This window comes from Ovis aries, chromosome 18, assembly GCF_016772045.2.
Source record: "Ovis aries strain OAR_USU_Benz2616 breed Rambouillet chromosome 18, ARS-UI_Ramb_v3.0, whole genome shotgun sequence".
NCBI classification, from domain to species: Eukaryota; Metazoa; Chordata; class Mammalia; order Artiodactyla; family Bovidae; genus Ovis; species Ovis aries.
The window spans coordinates 14,673,676-14,693,525 of NC_056071.1; the positions used below are offsets into that span (position 1 = coordinate 14,673,676).

General features: G+C 43.2%; 1 long non-coding RNA gene across 1 annotated transcript; it reads left to right on the forward strand.

The window, feature by feature from the left end:
* Positions 1-1,056: 1,056 nt before the first annotated feature.
* Positions 1,057-10,596, forward strand: LOC132658155 (uncharacterized). Its single transcript, XR_009597322.1, has 3 exons — positions 1,057-1,185; positions 6,223-7,019; positions 7,469-10,596. It is a non-coding gene; the product is annotated as an uncharacterized LOC132658155 (long non-coding RNA).
* Positions 10,597-19,850: the final 9,254 nt, after the last annotated feature.

Consider the following 19,850-nt stretch of genomic DNA (forward strand, 5'->3'; position numbering starts at 1 on the left):
TACCAAGAACTGGGCGGAGAGTTGGTAGGGGTGGGACCCATTGTCTTGTTGGTGAAGAGGTTATTGATATCCTCTGAGACGATAATTCAGTGGAGAGCAGGTGTATACCAAAGAGCTGAGGCGTGTCGCGGGAACAGGGAGCACCTGTGAGTATTTGCAGCTGGCAGGCTATGCAGCCCCATAGGGCGAGGAGAGATCAAAGACATTGTATCTACCAAGTTCTCTGTGGGAACAGGGGTTTATGCTGTTCATTTTTTTCCAGGATGGTGTTATATAGGTATCTGCTAGTTGCCAAATGCATGGGGATCTACATAAATGGATGAATGAAATGTTTTGAGTCATTTTGCTTTAATTTGGAGTAGCTTCACCTTTCAGTTGCAACATTTTAGTATAGTTTCTCATGAAACTAGGACCATTTGGCCGAACATGCTTTCTCATTCAGACCTTGGGTAATAACAGTGAATGAAAAAAAGTGAGAGGGAAAGCATCAGTTGCTCAGTCGTGTCAGAATCTTTGCAACCCTCTGGACTGTAGCCCGCCAGTTTCTTCTGCCCATGGGCTTCTCCAGACAAGAATCCTGGAGCAGGCAGCCATTCCCTCCTCCAGGGGATCTTCCTGATCCCGGGATCGAACCTGAGTCTCCCAGATTGCAGGCAGATTCTTTACCATCTGAGCCCCCAAGGAAGCCCCAGCAGCAAATGAAACCCAATCGATTTGACCAGTATCACGGCCCCTCTTGTCAGTACTGTCCAGCGATGCCTAAAATGAGTGTTCGGTGCACAGCTCTCCTCTCAAAACACAGTTAGTTCAGCTGGGCTTCAGTTTTAAAAGCCTCTGAAAGGCTTATTTGCTCTACACGAAGAGAGCATGAAAGCATGTTGGCGCTGAGTGACAGTGTCATACACGTCTCTGTGTATGTAGTCAATGCATGGTCTTTATTGACAAAGAAAGAAAACCAACATTTGTAGAGCATGTGCCAAGCACTGGTTACTAGGTTAGCGACCTTCATTTCTACAACAAACCCAGGAGGTGGTTATTTTCACTCTCAGGCCAAACAGAAGGACAGGGGCTGGCACAGATGGCTCACTCGGTGTCCCTGGGCTCCTAGCGACAGGATGCAGATTCGGGGCTGCCTGACGCCAAGAACTGGGCTTTCTCTCCCTCACCACACCACCGCTTGAGAAAGTAAGATGTAGGAACTCTTGTAACTATTATGTGTGATCCCATGGACTGCAGCCCGCCATGCTGCTCTGTCCGTGGGATTTCCCAGGCCAGAATACTGGAGTGGGCAACCATTCCTTTCTCCAGGGGATCTTCCCGACCCAGGGATCCAACCTGGGTCTCCTGCACTATAGGTGGGTTCTTTACCAGTCTGAGCCACCAGGGAAGCCCAATTATGCCAATTATGATAGGAATGAAAATGTTAAGTAACATGAATGGAAAAAGGACACGTGAAACGGAAGAAATGTGGGAAGTCTGAGGGTCTCTGGGGTGGCCTGTGAGCTGTTATAGGTCTGCCTTGTGGGATGGGGCTACTTCAGTGTCTTTCGGAAGAGATCTCAGACATGGATGAAGCCAGAAGCTTTGGAAAAAAGCTCTTCAAACATCTCCTCTTCAAATAGGAGATGTATGATGTAGATTAGGGAAATTTTTGTAAGGTAAAAATGGCAGATTTTGCCCTGTGATTGGGTTTGCAAAACACACCAACTCTAGCTTCTGGAATTATCATTACTAGTTCAAGTTTAGCCACTTGACTGTGAGTTTGGGGATTTTAGCTTCCCTGGTGGCTCAGACGGTAAAGCATCTGCCTGCAAAGCAGGAGACTTGGGTTTGATCCCTGGTTTGGGAAGATCCCCTTGAGAAGGAAATGGCAACCCACTCCAGTATTCTTGCCTGGAAAATCCATGGTTGGAGGAGCCTAATATGTTGCAGTCCATGGGGTCGCAAAGAGTTGGCCATGACTAAACGACTTCACTTTCTGGGGGGATTTTGATCTTTAGAAGCCTGTAAGCTTCCTCTGAGTTCCCACTGCCATCTATGATAAAACCAATGGTGGCCACTTATTCAGTGCTTACTATAGCTGGGTCTATGCTCTTCATATTTATATGCTTCCTATTTATTACAACTGTCCTGTGAGGTAGGTATTTTTATCCCTACTAGCACATGTGGATAGTGGAACTTAGAAAAGTGAGAAATTTTGCTTCAGTGTACATAGAAAGCGAAAAACTGGTTTGGACTTAAATCCATGCTGATTGCAAGGGCGAGTTCTCAGAGCCACCATGCTCTGCTGCCTTTTATGCATCTGTTTTTTTTCTGATTGTTCACTTCACTGAGTTTCTCGTTGGGCTTTGAAGCACTTGAGGGCAGAACTGATTCATCTTTGGACACTTGGAAGATAAGTCAGTGTCTGACACATGGTAGGTGCCGAGGAAACATTGGGAAGAAGGAAAGGATGGGTGGAGGGAAGAAGGGGAGGACTAACTATTAATATTTCATGTCTATCCTAGTCTTTTCCATACATAAACATAAATTTTCTCTCTATATATTTAATGTAAGAGTATAATAGTTACACTATTTCTCACTTGAGGTGTACAGTGAGCTTCTATGTCATTATGTAGTCTTCTAAAAATTATTTTGACATTTAAACAAATAATGTTTTTCCCTGTTTCCCTCTTTTCCCACCAGAAAAATAAGTTGCTTATTGGGAAATTTTCAAAATACATTGCCTTTGTAAGACTTCTAGATGTGAGTTGGACTTCCCTGGTGGCTCAGAAGGTAAAGAATTTGCCTGCAATGCAGGAGAAAGGAGTTCAGTCCCTGGGTTGGGAAAATGCCCTGGAGAAGGCTATGGCTACCCCCTCCAGTATTCTTGCCTGGAGAATCCCATGGACAGTGGAGCCTGGTGGGCTACAATCGCAAACAATCAGACATGGCTGAACAACTAATACTTTCACTTTCACTAAGATTCTCTCATGGGTTATACAAGCCTCTAGAACTCTATTCAAAATTTAGTTTTCACACAAAAAAATAGCCATCCTAAAGGTAGGACTAGATATGCTTATAAGACCAAAGTTTGGTAAGGTTATTTCCAAACTTAAAAATCTCAGAGCCACAGCATTTTATGAAATGAAGCAAAAGGCCCCCAAAACAGCACAAAATGAAACTCTCAAGCTCTACATAAATTGCATTGGTACTGCAGATTTTTATGTTCTAAAGGAAAAACTAGGTTACCACAAAGACACTGTGTATTTAGACAGGAACATGTTTGGCTGGTGTTCTCTGCATGTTGATTGCTGGTTGGATTTACCAGGTTAATCTCTTTCATCCTTGTTTTCAACAACTCAACAACTTTTTCCATCAAGGCTTAGTGAGGGGCCAGGAATGCAATTTAGGGATTTGGATCCTTAGAATTTAATCCCCGAGGTGTGTTGTGTTTGGAGAATTCAGGTAGTCTTGTGGATCTTGCCTTGAGTTTGGGCATTTGGTTTCTGCGGTTCTGAACCAGCCTGGTCCTCGCTGCCAGTACTGGAGATTGGACGTGTATGAAGCCATCTTGAGAGAGGGAGTCTCTGCTGAGAGAGACAGTGGCTTGTCCCTCTCTGCAGTGCAGGTCCTGCCCGTCTTGCTCTGGAAGCAGACCTGGCTCTTCCCATCCTAACCAACAACTGAACCTGTTCTTGTGCTTTCTTGCCAGAGCTGATGGCAGTTACAACTCCATGGAACCTTTGGCACATGTTGGCTGGGTCACTGGCGTTCTTAAGGAGAGGAAGGGAAAGAACAAGTCTCTAGCTGACAGGAAAGCAAGTGCAGAAACACAACTCAGTATGGCTGGACCCTCCGTCTAGGGAATGCCCCTGTGACCCTCAGGTCCCGGAGTCACAGGGATGTCAGCATCTACTTGCATCATCTTGCTAAGCCTTGGATTGCTTGTCTGTAGAATAGGCATGAAAAACACACTTTATAGAATAGCTGTGAGAATTAAATGACAAGCATGTGTAGAGTGAATAACACAATACCAGTCACGTAACTAAGGTCTTACCAATCACTGAATCAACAAATAGATACTGAATACTGACTAAGGGCCAGTGCACAAAGGTGAGACAAGCAGATGTGGTTCCTTTCTCTAAGGAGATTATGTTCTAGTAAACTCAACAATGTGAGTAATGTTTTGTTGCTATTATTATATGGTATATTAGTTATCCATTTCTATATAACAAATCATCTCAAAATATAGACACTTAAAATAGCAAATCTTTATTTTCTTCATTTCTATGGGTCAAGAATTGGGGGGGGGGGGCAGATTAGTTAGGTGGTTCTGGTTCAGAACCACTCGAGATCTGGTTGGTGCTACAGGGATCAGAGGGCTTCCCTGGTGGCCCAGTGGTGAAGACTCCACTTGTAATGCAGGAGTCACAGGAGATTCAGGTTTGATCCTTGGGTTGGGAAGATCCCCTGGAGGAGGTCATAGCAACCCACTCCAATATCCTTGTCTGGAGAATCCCATAGACAGAAGAGCTTGCTGAGCTACAGTGCATAAGGTCACAAAGAGCTGAAACAACTGAAGCGAATTAGCACACACAGGGATCAGAAAGCTTGATTAGTACTGGAGAATTCAGTTCCAAGATGGTGCAGTCACATGGCTATTGTCAGGAAGCATCCAAGCATCCATCCCTACACGTGGGCCTTTCTGCAGGGTCTGATGGGTCAGCACAACGTGGCAGCTGGCTCCCCCAGAGTGAGTATCCCCAGAAAGGGAGGGAGGGAAAAGCTGGCATACCTACCATATCTCCTGAAAAACAGGTCTGCCGCCATATTCTACTTGTTAAAAACGAGTCAAGAAGTCTAGCCACACTCAAGATTAGGTCCCACCTTTAGGAAGGAGGAATTTGGAAGTACTTGTGGATGTATTCGAAATATACATATTACCATGTGCAAAACAGATAGCTAGTGGGAAGCAGAGCCTCGTAGGCTGCAGTCCATGGGGTCGCACAGAGTCAGACATGACTGAGCGACTTCCCTTTCGCTTTTCACTTTCATGCAGTGCAGAAGGAAATGGCAACCCACTCCAGTGTTCTTGCCTGGAGAGTCCCAGGGACGGGGGAGCCTGGTGGGCTTCTGTCTATGGGGTCGCACAGAGTCGGACATGACTGGCGTGACTCAGCAGCAGCTGCAGCAGTGGGAAGCAGCTATAGAGCACAGGGGGCCCAGCTTGGTGCTCTGTGACGACCTGGAGAGGTGGCTGGGGAGGTGGGTGGGAGGCTCAAGAGGGAAGGGATAGATGTACACTTAGGGCTGATTCGTGTTGTTGAACAGCAGAAACAAACACAACATTGTAAATAATTGTCCTCCAACTATTAATAAAAGTAAGTTTAAAAAAACACCCCATAAAATACAGGAGAGAGATCAGAGAAGAGAGTGGAGATATTGCTAGAGGTCAGCTCAGAAGGGTCCAGGATGGCTGATTCCAGCTGGAAGCAACAAAGAGTATCTTGACATTTTGGTAGGAAACAATATGCTTTCCTGGTGGCTCAGATGGTAGAGAGTCTGCCTGCAATGCAGGAGACCTGGGTTTGATCCCTGGGTCAGGAAGATCCCTTGTTTCCAGGAAATGGCAACCCACTCCAGTACTCTTGCCTGGAAAATTCCAGGGATGCCTGGTAGGCTACAGTCCATGGGGTCGCAAAGAGTTGGACACAACTGAGCAACCTCACTGGTTCACTGGGGAGTGCAGTTTCCCAGATGCCCAGCAAGGAACCAGCTGCTGACTGATTAATATGTGAACATCAGATATGTGAACAGAGCATATTGAGATCATGGAATGGCCTTACCTGAGTTCTCTGTGCTGTTCAAAGTCCAAAAGAAGGAAAGACCTGTTTTCTAGAATGTTCCTGCTTTTACTTACATTTCTACTTCTTTTAAGACCTGTTAGGAGAGCCTCATCCTTTCTGAAGTTCAGAGAACTGGACTTAAGACTTTCACTTTTTTATCTATAAAGAAACCTCTTCAGGTTTGAAAACTTCTTAATATTCATAAAGCCAGAACAGTATGTTCAGTTACCATAAGGAAGCACAGAATTTCCGATTTTACTAGAAATGGCTGAAAACCATAGATACTCAAGTCCTTTCTCTTATGACACAGTTTTGTCTCAGAGATGATGAACACTTGCTCATTTCAATAACAGGAGTGAAACCAACCTTTGCCTCATTTATTTATTTCTTCTAGGAACCCTGAGCACTGAAGCTTTTGAAATACAATGGTGGAGAAGACTCTTGAGAATCCCTTGGACAGGAGGAAGATCAAACCAGTGAATCCTAAAAGAAATCAATCCTGAATATTCACTGTAATGACTGATGCTGAAACTCCAATACTTTGGCCACATGATGTGAAGAGCCAACTCATTGGAAAAAACCCCGAATCTGGGAAAGATTGAGGGCAGGAGGAGAAGGGGGCAAGAGAGGATGAGATGATTGGATGGCATCACTGACTCAATGGACATGAATTTTAACAAACTCTGGGAGATAGTGAAGGACAGGGAAGCCTGGCGTGCTGCAGTCTGTGGGGTTGTAAGAGTTGGACATGACTGAGGGACTAAACGGCAACAAACTCTTATATAGCTCAAAGGGCCTGGGATCCTTTAACACAGAGAGAACATTCCCCACACATCATTCAGAACAGCTTAAAATGCCGGAAATCAGTAGTTACCCATTGCTGAGTGTGATTCTTATGTGTGTTTAGTTTTACTAGCCACCATCCTGGGTCAGTAGGCACTTTAAAATTTGTTGGTTTGTAGACAAAGCAAATAAAACTCATCTGTTTATAACTGTTTTGAGAATGAGAACTGGTGTAAGATTTCCACTGGCAAAGTGTTTTAGAAGCCAGGTTGGGCCCTCTGTGGCTTTTCATGGACTATTTGTTGCCACAGACAGTTCACCTTATGATGAGCTGGGCCAATACCCTCAAGAAGAAAAAGCATGGACACCGTCCCCTTCTTTCTTCTGTTTCCTCCCCCTCTCCATAAGGTGGGTGTTTACTTGACCTCATTTCCACTGGCTAAATAAGGAAGAGAATTTATACCTAATTTAGTAGCTCAAAGAGGTTCCACTGCTCTTCGGAGAAAGACAAACTTCCTCTTTTTCATCCATGGAACTCTGCATGTCCTGCCCTGTCTCCCCTCCATTCTTACACTTGATCTCTCTGTTTTAATCACATTGGCTTTCTCTTAGTCCCTCATGGTTCCTACCATCTTCTGCCACAGGACCTTTGCACACACTGTTCCCTCTGCCCATAATGACCTTTGCCTCTCAGTTCTCCAGGCACATCAAGGATGCATTTCCCAAGCTCCCTGACTAGATCAAATCCCTCTTTAAAGGCTCTGCAAGTGCCACGTAATTCTAGTCTTGGGTTTGCTGCTATTCTAACACATGTTGGTGTGTACAATGAATTTCTTTCTATTCATCTTCCTTGGTAGATGAAAGTTTTGGACTATACCCTACGTGCCTACAAGGGCTGTGCTTGCCCAACTTCAAGACGGAAGAGAGGGCCCAGAGTCAGCAACAGAGATATCAGTGGTCTAACTGATGGGTAAGCTTACACCTCTGAAGCAGAGTCCTGGAGTGGCACCCCATTGTGCAGGTTACGGTGGCAGGATATGGTGGCAGTCTTCACTCTCAGAGGGGAAGGGGAAGTTAACAATTGTAGGGGAATTGACGTCAGGTGGGCTATTATTCACCAGGGAAATCAGTAGTGGGACATGCCCCTCACTGCTCCATTGATAAGAACAATCACTGGCTGGGACTTGGGGCAAATAAGAAGGAAGGTCGGTCAGGTGAGTAGGGCAGAAGTGAAGCAGGCACTGGTCAAGCAGGGGATATGCAGAGAGCAACAGAGCAAGAGGGCAACCATCTTGAGTGGCCTCATCATACAGGAGGTTAGACTGTATCTGTTTTTAATCACCTTGGCACCTAGGTTCTTGGCACAGTGTCTGGGACGTCATAGGGGCTGACTTACTATTTATTGAAGGCACCAGGGTTTGACCTCTTCCATCATTGTTTTCTTACTGGAAGTTTTGGCATATTACTTAACTCTGTCCTCTTCAAATGGAGTTGGTAATATATACTGACCTCTTGAGGTTGTCATAAATGTTAAATGAAGTAATTAATGTAAAAACACTTAACACTTAATACTGAACATATACCAGGCACATACCAGAAGATAAATGGTGGAATATTTATGTTAATCTTCAGCCATCACATATATCCTCAAAAGAAGAAAATAGATTTCTTAAAAGTCAATATTGAGCACAGTGCAGGAAGAGCTTGAAGGTGGTCTGCCTGTCTCCATCCCCAGAGAGGGTTCCAGCAGGCTCCCTGATGTGTGAGTTAACCTTGACGCCTGCACCACAGGCCAGCACTTTAATATTAGCAAATGAGCCTTTTTCACTTTAAATCTGGAGCTTTTATATGGATGTGTGCTAAGCTGTTTCAGTCGTGTCTGACTCTTTGTGACCCCATGGACTCTAGCCCACCAGGCTCCTCTGTCCATGGAATCTTCCAGGTAAGAATATTGGAGTGGGTTGCCATGCCCTCCTCCAGGGGCTCTTCCCCACCCAGGGGTCAAACCTGCATCTCTTGCACTGACAGGTGCGTTCTTTACCACCAGCGTCACCTGGGAAGCCCTTATATGTATCTGGCACACTCATTTTCGTGGTTGTCACCCAAGGGACACCTCTTGATCACCTGGCTCTGGAGGTCAGATGACTTTGTGTTCTTGGTCCTGTGTGCCTGTAATATTTAGGGTCACCCAGAAAGCAGCTCATGGGCTTCCCAGGCAGTGCAGTGGGAAAGGATCTGCCTGTTAATGCAGGAGGCGCTAGAGATGTGGGTTCAATCCCTGAATAGGGAAGATCCCCTGGAGCAGGAAATGGCAACTGGCTCCAATATTCCTGCCTGGAGAATTCCATGGACAGAGAAGCCTGGTGGGCTACAGTCCATAGGGTTGCTAAGAGCTGAACGCGACTGAGGGACAGAGCATGCACGCATGCATGGAAGCTCATACCCCTGTACACTATCCTGAATTTTGTGACTGCCACCAGGGACACCTCTATATCACCTTGCTCTTGTGGCCAGGGGGGCTTATGCTCATGGGTCCCAGAGGACATAAGCAATGGGAAAAGAGTTTTTAAATAGTCACCACCCGCAGGGCACAGCGAGAGGCAACAGACCCAAAGGCCTGGTCTGTCTGTGAAGGAGGCTTATTAACTAATCATTATGACTATGGCCTGAGGGGCAGGTTTCTAATTAAACACACATCCAGGAATCTAGGTGCTGACTGTAATCCTTTCCAGAGGACTTGGAGGATGGGTACTGTCTTCACAGCCACTCTCCTGGAGGGGAGCTTTACGGGCATCTGGCCCTGTGGTTTTTATGTCTGGTGCCCCAGGTTTTGTGACTGCTGCCCTGGGGATACCCCTTGATCACCTAGCTCTGGAGGGCAGGGAGGCTTCGTTCCTGATTCCTGTGAGAGTGTGGCAGTTGGAGAGATGGTTCTCAGCAGGCTGTCATCCCCAGAGCACGGCATAGACAGTGTGCTGAGGCACAGCCCAGGCCCCTAGTCTTTCTGTGAAGGGGCCTCTTTGCCTGTCCTAGCGCTCTGGGCTGGGGGAAGGCTTCACGTCTGGCACACGTCTAGCGGATTATGGAGTTTCTCTCAAGGAATGCAGGCTGTGGATGCCATCTCGGTGTTCTCCCTCTGTCTTGATCCAGCTCACCAGCATCTTGCAGAAAGGAGTGTAGACATTAGTCTGGGGCCCTGATATTTGTGACTTCTGTCCAGGGGACAGCTCCAGATTGCCTGGCTCTAGTGGCCCATGGGGCTTATGCTTGTGGTCTCACAGATCTGTATGTAACTGCATACTTTTAAAAACTGCTGCCTGAAAGTCTGGCTTTTAGTACCTGAATCTAGATGTTGAGATCCACCCCTCTGGGATACTGGCAGGTTTTGGCACATGTTCAACTATTGGAAGCTACTGAAAGTATAATAGGCTGCTTGGACAAGTAGCCACAGGAAAGTATAATAGGCTGCTTGGACAAGTAGTCACAGGAAAGTATAATAGGCTGCTTGCACAGATTCGAGAAACAACTAAGAGCTGGGGCAGCATTGAATAGCACGGTTCATCTCCTATACAAGATCAGTCCTTCAGGCCTAGAGGAGATGATTGTTTTATATACTGTGAAGAAATCAACACAGAGAGTCGAGCAGAATGAAGAAACAGGGAGGCACATCCTGCATGAAAGAATAAGAAATGGAGATAACTAATTTACCTGATGAAGAGTTTAAGAAACAGTCATAAAGATTCTCACTGAACTGTAGAGAAAAATGAATGAGCACGGTGAGGACTTCAGCGGAGAATGAAATAGAAATAGAAATCACAAGCTGAATAATACAGTAACTGAGTTGAAAAATACACTAGAAAGTTTCAACAACAGACTAGATGAAGCAGAAGAAAGGATCTTCTGTCACTTGAAGACAAGGCAGTGGAACTCACCCAATCAAAGCAGCAAAAAGAAAGACAAATGAAAACAAGTGAGGATAGCGTAAGGGGTGGGTGTGTGTGTGTGTGTGGGGGGGGTGTTGGGGTGTGTGTGTGTGTGTTAGTTGCTTAGTTGTGTCCCACTCTCTGTGACCCCATGGATTGTAGCCCACCAGGCTCCTCTGTCCATGGGATTTTCTAAGCAAGAATACTGGAGTGGGTTGCCAGTTCCTTCTCTAGGGAAGGGATTTATGCTGCTAAGTCGCTTCAGTTGTGTCCAACTCTGTGTGACCCCAAGAATACTGGAGTGGGTTGCCATTTATTTCTCCAATGCATGAAAGTGAAAAGTGAAAGTGAAGTCACTTAGTCGTGTCCGACCCTCAGTGACCCCATGGACTGCAGCCTCTGCAGCCAGGTTCCTCTGTCCATGGGATTTTCCAGGCAAGAGTACTGGAGTGGGGTGCCATTGCCTTCTCCAAAGGGATTTATGACAGAACACCAAATAAACTAACATTTGCATTTTATGACTCCAAGAAGAAGAAAGAGAAAGAGGCAGAAATCTTATTTGAAGAAATAATGGCTGAAAACTTCCCTAACCTGGGATAGGAAACAAACACTTGGATCTATGGGGCCCAGAGAGTTTCAGAAAATTTAAATTCAAAGAGTCCCACAGGAAGGCACATAGTCAAATGTCAAAAGTTAAAAACAAGGAGAAAATTGTAAAAGCATCAAGAGAAAAGCAACTTGCTCTGTACAAGGTTACCCCCATAAGACAATCAGGAGACTTTTTAAGCAGGAGATTTTCAGGCCAGAACAATATGCTCAAAATATGTGTGGGTAGGCTACTGGTGGCTCAGTGGTAAAGAATCTGCCTGACAATGCAGGAGACATGGGTTCGATCCCTGGTCTGAGCTGATCCCACATGTGCACCACCACTACTGGGCCTGTGCCCCAGGGCGTGGGAGCTGCAGCGGCTGCAGCTGGCACTCCTAGAGCCCGTGCTCTGCAACAAGAGGAAGCACCACAGCGAGAAGCCCATGCCCTGGGGGCGGAGAGCAGCCCCCACTCACCGCAACCAGAGAAAAGCCACACAGCAGCAAAGACCCGCCACAGCCAAAAATGACCGAATAAAAACACCTGAGACAAACGAAAACGGAATGTCACACACCAAAATGTATGTACTGCAGCCAAATTACCAAATAAAAACACCTGAGACAAATGAAAACAGAAATGTCACGTACTAAAATTTACATAATGCAGCAAAAATTTTCGGAGAGGGAGGTTCATAATGATAAGTGCCTACTTCAAGAAACAAAATTTTCTAATGAATAACCTAACTTTATACTTGAAGGGACTAGAAAAATAAAAACAAATGAAGCCCAAAGTTAGTAGGTGGAAGGAGATAGCAAATGTAGAGTAGAAATAAATAAAATAGAGAGAGGGGAAAAAAAAAAGAAAATAAAGCAAAACAAAAATCTAGAAAGATCAATGAAATTAAGAGCTGGTTCTCTAAAACAACAAAACTGATGAAACTTTAGACACACTGAAAAAATAAAGGAAGAGAATTAGAAGCAAATAACATCAGAAATGGAAGAGAAGATATTTCAGCTGATGCCAGAGAAATATAAAAGATCATGAGACTACTGTGAATAGTTATATGCCAATAAATTGGACAACTCAGAAGAAATAGATAAATTCCTAGATGCATACAGTCTACCAAAACTGAATAACAATAAAATAGAAAATCTAAACAAACCAACTACCTGTAAGAAGATTGAACCAGTAATCAAAAACTTTCCAACAAACCAAAGTCCAGGACCAGACTGCTTCACTGGTGAACTCTACTAAACATTCAAGGAAGAATTGTTACCAATTCTCTCAAACTATAAACTCTCCAAAACTCAAACTCTTCAAAAAGAAAAGGTAGAAACTATTCTAAACTCATTTAATGAGGGCAGCATCAAAGTGGAGTGAAAGTCGCTCAGTCAAGTCTGACTTTTTGCAACCCAGCGGTCTATACAGTCCATGGAATTCTCCAGCCCCCTCACGCAAAAACCAGACAAGAATGCCACAGGAAAATTACAGGCCAATATCTCTAAAAGATTCTTGCAAAATTCCTTAACAAAATATTAGCATACCAAATCCAACAATGGCTTGTACACCACGATTAAATGGGGTTTATTCCACAGATGCAAGGATGGGTCAATATCTGCAAATTAGTCAATGTGATATACCACATTAAAAAGTAAACATTAAAGTATTAAAACTAATAAACACTTGCAATAAAATTGAAGCGTACAAAATCAATATGTAAAAATCTGTTGTGTTTCTCTATACTAACAAGAAACTATCAAAAAGAAAAATTAAGTAAGCAATCTGGTTTATAACTGCATCAAAAATAATAAAATACCAGGAATAAATTTAACTAAGGAAGTGAAAGGCATGCATAATGAAAATGATAAGATATTAATGAAATAAATTGAAGATACACATAAATGGAAAGATAGTCTGTTTTCATAGACTGGCAGAATTAACACTGTTAAAATGTCCATACTTTCCAAAACAATACACATATTCGATGCAATCCCTACCAAAATTCCAATGGCATTTTTCATGGGAATAGAACAAACAATCCTAAAATTTGTGTGGAGCCACAAAAGACCACAAATAGCCAAACCAATCTTGAGGAAGAATAAAGTTAAAGACATCATGCTCCCTGATTTCAAACTATATTACAAAGCTGTAGCCTGACATAGAAACAGGCACATAGATCAATGGAACAAATAGCCCCAAAATAAACCCATGTATATATAGCCAACTAATTTATAATGAAGAAAGCAAAAGTATACAATGAAGAAAGGACAGTCTCTTTAATAAATGAATAAATGATGTTGAGTAAACTGGATAGCCATATACAAAAAAAAAAAAAAGAAACTACTATCTTACACCATAAGCAAAACTTCACTCAAAATGTAATAAAGACTTGGTGATAACTTTTTAATCCAACATCAAAAAAAAAAAAAGAAAAAATAAACAAATGGAACTTTGTTGTTGTTCAGTTACTAAGTCATGTCCGACTCTTTGTAATCCCGTGGACTGCAGCACGCCAGGGTTCCCTGTTCTTCACCATCTCCCAGAGTTTGCTTAAATTCATGTCCATTGTGTAAGTGGTGCTATCTAGATGTCATCGTCTTCTCATTTTGCTGTCAATCTTTCCCAGCATCTTTTACAGTAAACTGGCTCTTTGTATCTGGTGGCCAAAGTATTGAACTTCAGCATAGTCCCTCCAATGAATATTCAGGGTTGATTTCCTTTAGAATCGACTGGTTTGCTCTCCTTGCTGTCCAAGGGACTCTTGAGAGTCTTTCTCTAGCACCACAGTTTGAAAGGATCAGTTCTTCAGTGCTCAGCCTTCTTTATGGTCCAGCTCTCACATCCATATATGACTACTGGAAAAACCATAGCTTTGACTAGATGGACCTTTGTTAGCAAAGTGGTGCCTTTCCTTTTTAACACACTGTCTAGGTTTGTCATAGCTTTCCTTCCAAGGAGCAAACGTCTTTTAGTTTCATGGCTGCAGTCACTGTCCTCAGTGATTTTCGAACCAAAGAAAATAAAATCTGTCACTGCTTCCACTATTGCTCCTTCTTTTTGCCATAAAGTGAAGTGAAGTGAAGTGGGACTGTATCAAACTAAAATCTGTGCACAGCTCAGGAAACCATAATCAAAATGAAAGGCAACCTTCTGATTGAGAGAAAATATTTGCAAGTCAAATATCTGATGAGGGGCTAATATCCAAATTATATAAAGAACTCATAAAACTCCATAGCAAAATAAACAAACAAACCAAACAATCTAGTTAGGAAGTGGGCAGAAGATCTAAATGGATATTTTTCCAAGGAAGATATATAGATGGCCAACAGGTACAAGCAAAGGTGTTCAACATCATTAATCATCAAGGAAATGCAAATCAAAACCACAAAGAGATATCACCTCATACCTGTTAAAATGGCTATTATCAAAATGACAAGAAATAAGTGTTGGCAAAAATGTGGAAAAAAGGAAAGCCCTGTGTTCTGTCGGTGGAAATGTAAATTTGTGCAGCCACTAAGGAAAATAGTATGGATGTTCTGGAAGAAAAATTAAAAATAGAACTACCATATGATCTAGCAATTCCACTCCTGAGTATTTATTTGAAAAAAAAAAACACTAATTTGAAAAGATATACGCACCCCCATCTCATTGCCACATTACTTAGAAAAGACAAGATGTGGAAACAACCAAGATGTCCTCTGATGGATGAATGGATAAAGAACTGGTATTTATACACAATGAAATGTTCAGTTCAGTTCAGTCCAGTCGCTCAGTCGTGTCCGACTCTTTGCGACCCCATGAATCGCAGCACGCCAGGCCTCTGTGTCCATCACCAACTCCCGGAGTTCACTCAAACTCACGTCCATCGAGTCGGTGATGCCATCCAGCCATCTCATCCTTTGTCATCCCCTTCTCTTCCTGCCCCGAATCCCTCCCAGCATCAGAGTCTTTTCCAATGAGTCAACTCTTCTCATGAGGTGGCCAGAGTACTGGAGTTCCAGCTTTAGCATCATTCCTTCCAAAGAACACCCAGGACTGATCTTTAGAATGGACTGGTTGGATCTCCTTGCAGTCCAAGGGACTCTCAAGAGTCTTCTCCAGCACCACAGTTCAAACGCATCAATTCTTTCAGCACTCAGCCTTCTTCACAGTCCAACTCTCACATCCATACATGACCACAGGAAAAACCATAGCCTTGACTAGACAGAGCTTTGTTGGCAAAGTAATGTCTCTGCTCTTGAATATGCTATCTAGGTTGGTCATAACTTTCCTTCCAAGGAGTGTCTTTTAATTTCATGGCTGTAATCACCATCTGAAGTGATTTTGGAGCCCCTCAAAATAAAGTCTGACACTGTTTCCACTGTTTCCCCATCTGTTTGCCATGAAGTGATGGGACCAGATGCCATGATTTTCGTTTTCTGAATGTTGAGCTTTAAGCCAACAAAGCTGGCTTTTTTTCACTCTCCTCTTTCACTTTCATCAAGAGGCTTTTTAGTTCCTCTTCACTTTCTGCCATAAGGGTGGTGTCATCTGCATATCTGAGGTTCTTGATATTTCTCCCGGCAATCTTGATTCTACCTTGTGCTCCTTCCAGCCCAGTGTTTCTCATGATGCACTCTGCATATAAGTTAAATAAGCAGGGTGACAATAGACAGCCTTGACGTACTCTTTTCCTATTTGGAACCAGTCTGTTGTTCCATGTCCAGTTCTAACTGTTGCTTCCTGACCTACATGTAGGTTTCTCAAGAGGCCGGTCATGTGGTCTGGTGTTATTCAGTCATAAAAATGGGTGAAAGCTAGCCATTTGTAACAAAATGGTTGGACCTCAAGGGCATTATGCTGAGTAAAATAAATCAGAGAAAGACATACACTGCACCACCTTTCACAAGCAAGATCTAAAACAAAAACCCCAAACTCAAACAAAATAAACAAGCCCGTAGCTACAGAGGACTGGCTGTTGGCTGTCAGGAGTAGGGTGTGGTGGAGGGTGGGAGAAGAGGGTTAACTGATGTGTATGTGTATGTTTAGTTTAAATAAATAGGTAAAAAAAAAAAAAAAAGGGGGATCAGGAGGTCTGCTGTTAATTAATTCTATGAGATTCCCTAATGTGTCCGGCAGGCCAAATTTCCCTATGGGCTTTGTTCTCACTGTTGTTTAGAAGTCAAGAATTAAGTTAAACTGAAGAAGTCTAACTTGTTTTTGGTCATCATATTGTATTATCACTGTTATAAAATAACATCAAATGTTAAGACAAATCAAGCACAGTTGGAGTTTTCCATAACTTATTTCTTCTTTAAGTTATACCTGGGGAGAAAAGCAAACAAAGGAGGCAAAGTGTTTCTTCTATTAAAATACAAAATCTCCTTAATTTGGAATTCATCTGGCTGAGCACCTCTCGGTGGGGACCTCTGGGAGATGGTTTGGAATGTAGCTTGATCTGTTGCTTCTCCAATCAGTTGCAGCTATTAATGACTCCATAACATCAAGGTATTTAGACCAAAGAAATGTTAATATGACTTTTAATACAGTCTAGACTAATGCTTTTCCATTTTACAGATGAGGAAATGTAGAAAGAGAAGGGTTTAGTTTCTTTCCCAAGGTCAGTGGTTAATGAAAGTTCATTCTTAATTTCGGCAATGAGGACATTACTTTCTTAAGCCCAAAATTCACTTATAAGTGAATAAATTAAGAAGCTAGTAACTTTTTTTGTCCATTTGTTTTAGGCTTTTATACCTTTTCCTTCTTATCAGAGCCTCCTCCCTCATTTTTTCCCCCCAAGGTCCTTTCTTCTCTCATATTTGCCCCTGAATGCTGTACTGTGAACACTCCATCCAAAGAACTCAATTTAGATCTGTGGCTGAGGACGGGATTCCATTGTTTGTGTTTCATCTCATGTTCACAGAAGCCCAGCCCTAGCAGAGGAGAGAGAAAAATGGTATCTCCATAGATGGATGGTATCTAGCTCTCATCAGACAGGCTGCATCCTGGGCTGAGGACATAAGAGGAGCTCCAAAGCCCACCTACTGGTGGAGAGTGTTGACCTCACCCTCTACATTTAAATGAGACTCACTCACTCACACAGCACATAACTTGAGGCCAATGTAGACAGGCTACAGACATTCTAGTTTTGACATCACACCGCCTAGGGACAACTTCACTCACATTCAGATCCTTGGTTTTGTCTACTGTTTTCTGAAACTTTTATTATTCTTTGGACTTGCTAACTGAGTTTGGTATCCTCAGGTTGCTCTTCAGCTCTGAAGATGATAATGAAGATAAAATAATAATTCATATTTATCACATACCTACCATGTGCCAAACCATTATATTGTAATTATACTGTTTGCAATCTATAATAATCCTTTGACCACCTAACCTGCCTCTTGAGAAATCTGTATGCAGCTCAGGAAGCAACAGTTAGAACTGGACATGGAACAGCAGACTGGTTCCAAATAGGAAAAGGAGTACGTCAAGACTGTATATTGTCACCCTGCTTATTTAACTTCTATGTACATCATGAGAAACGCTGGACTGGAAGAAACACAAGCTGGAATCAAGATTGCTGGGAGAAATATCAATAACCTCAGATATGCAGATGACACCACCCTTATGGCAGAAAGTGAAGAGGAGCTAAAAAGCCTCTTGAAGAAAGTGAAAGAGGAGAGTGAAAAAGTTGGCTTAAAGCTCAACATTCAGAAAACGAAGATCATGGCATCTGGTTCCATCACTTCATGGGAAATAGATGGGAAACAGTAGAAACAGTGTCAGATTTTATTTTTTTTGGGCCCCAAAATCACTGCAGATGGTGATTACAGCCATGAAATTAAAAGACGCTTACTCCTTGGAAGAAAAGTTATGAGCAACCTAGATAGTATATTCAAAAGCAGAGACATTACTTTGCCGACTAAGTTCCGCCTAGTCAAGGCTATGGTTTTTCCTGTGGTCATGTATGGATGTGAGAGTTGGACTGTGAAGAAGGCTGAGCGCTGAAAGAATTGATGCGTTTGAACTGTGGTGTTGGAGGAGACTCTTGAAGGTCCCTTGGACTGCAAGGAGATCCAAACAGTCCATTCTGAAGGAGATCAGCCCTGGGATTTCTTTGGAAGGAATGATGCTAAAGCTGAAGCTCCAGTACTTTGGCCACCTCATGCGAAGAGTTGACTCATTGGAAAAGACTCTGATGCTGGGAGGGATTGGGGGCAGGAGGAGAAGGGGACGACAGAGGATGAGATGGCTGGATGGCATCACAGACTCGATGGACTTGAGTCTGAGTGAACTCTGGGAGATGGTGATGGACAGGGAGGCCTAGCGTGCTGTGAATCATGGGGTTGCAAAGAGTTGGACATGACTGAGCGACTGAACTGAACTGAACTGAATAATCCTTTATGATATTCAGTTTGCAGACAAGGAAACTAAAAGTCATAGCTATGAAATAATCTCAAGGCCACACAACTTGTAAGGGACCATGTTGAAATTTGTACTTAGGCCTTCATGCACCTAAGCTTAGGCCTTCCTACCAGATTACATTCTTTCTCTGAGGACCTTGTATTAGGCACATCATTGCTCTTGTTCTCTTCTAGGTTTCCTTGAGAAAGTATTTCCTTTTAGCTTCTACCCTCAAAAGCCAAACCCTAGATATTGTCCTCACTGGGACCATGCCAGTCCCTAGTAAAACAAGGTTATAGAAATCTCTTTAATTCTGCCAGATATTGATAATTCTGTTTCACTATTGAGTCTAAGTTCTTCCATACCTGGTGATTACGGGCAAATGATAGAATAAGGCAAGATTCAGGAGGAAGGAGCTGCTAGGAAAGTGATGCAGCAGGACTGCAGGGCATGGGAAGGGTAGAGAGACAAAACAGTATTCAGTAGCCTGTCAAAGGGGCTTCCCAGGTAGTGCTAGTGGTAAAGGACCCACCTGTCAATGCAGGAAATGTAAGAGATGTAGGTTTGATCCCTGAGTCTGGAAGAACCCCTGGAGGAGGGCATGGCAACCCACTCCAGTGATTTTGCCTGGAGAATCCCACAGACAGAGGAGCCTGGTAGGCTACAGTCCATAAGGTTGCAAAGAGTTGGACATGACTGAAGCCACTTAGCAGTAGCAGCAGGCCATCAAAGACTTTTTTTTTTTTTTAATGGCACAATAACCCACTAAACTGTGAGACCCATTTGTAATGGGACTTCAATCCAAGGGTGCATTTATTTATTTAATCATAGTCCCTCTTCTACCCCACTGCCACAAGGCCCTTGGGCATTCCCAGCACTAAGGATGTATAGTTTTATTTCATAATTGACTGGTCCCAGAAGGCCTAAATGCTTCCTCAGGAACCAGACCATTGGAAGAGGCATGAAGACTAAAACGTTTGTGGTTATTTTAATGCCTCTACTGAATGGACTGACCAAGACCCTGAAGATCTTTGGTGTGGCACTTAGAGCAATAAATCACATGCAAAGATAATGTTAGATTTCAGCGTCTTTAGCTTAGAGCCATTTTCACCAAGCACAATCCAATGGTGGTCTCAAAAGAGCTGTTGTCTTTTAATGCCTCCATGTGGATACCAGCCACATCTTTTCCAAGCCATGAGGCACACTCAGTCTTTCTCGGTCTCTCTTTCTCTCATACACACAAACACAAAATATTGGCTGTTTTCATCTTAGATAATGTCTTCCTTGGACACAGAAATGAGACCAAGATGATCTCTGTGTCTTGACCTGGTTACATTGATAA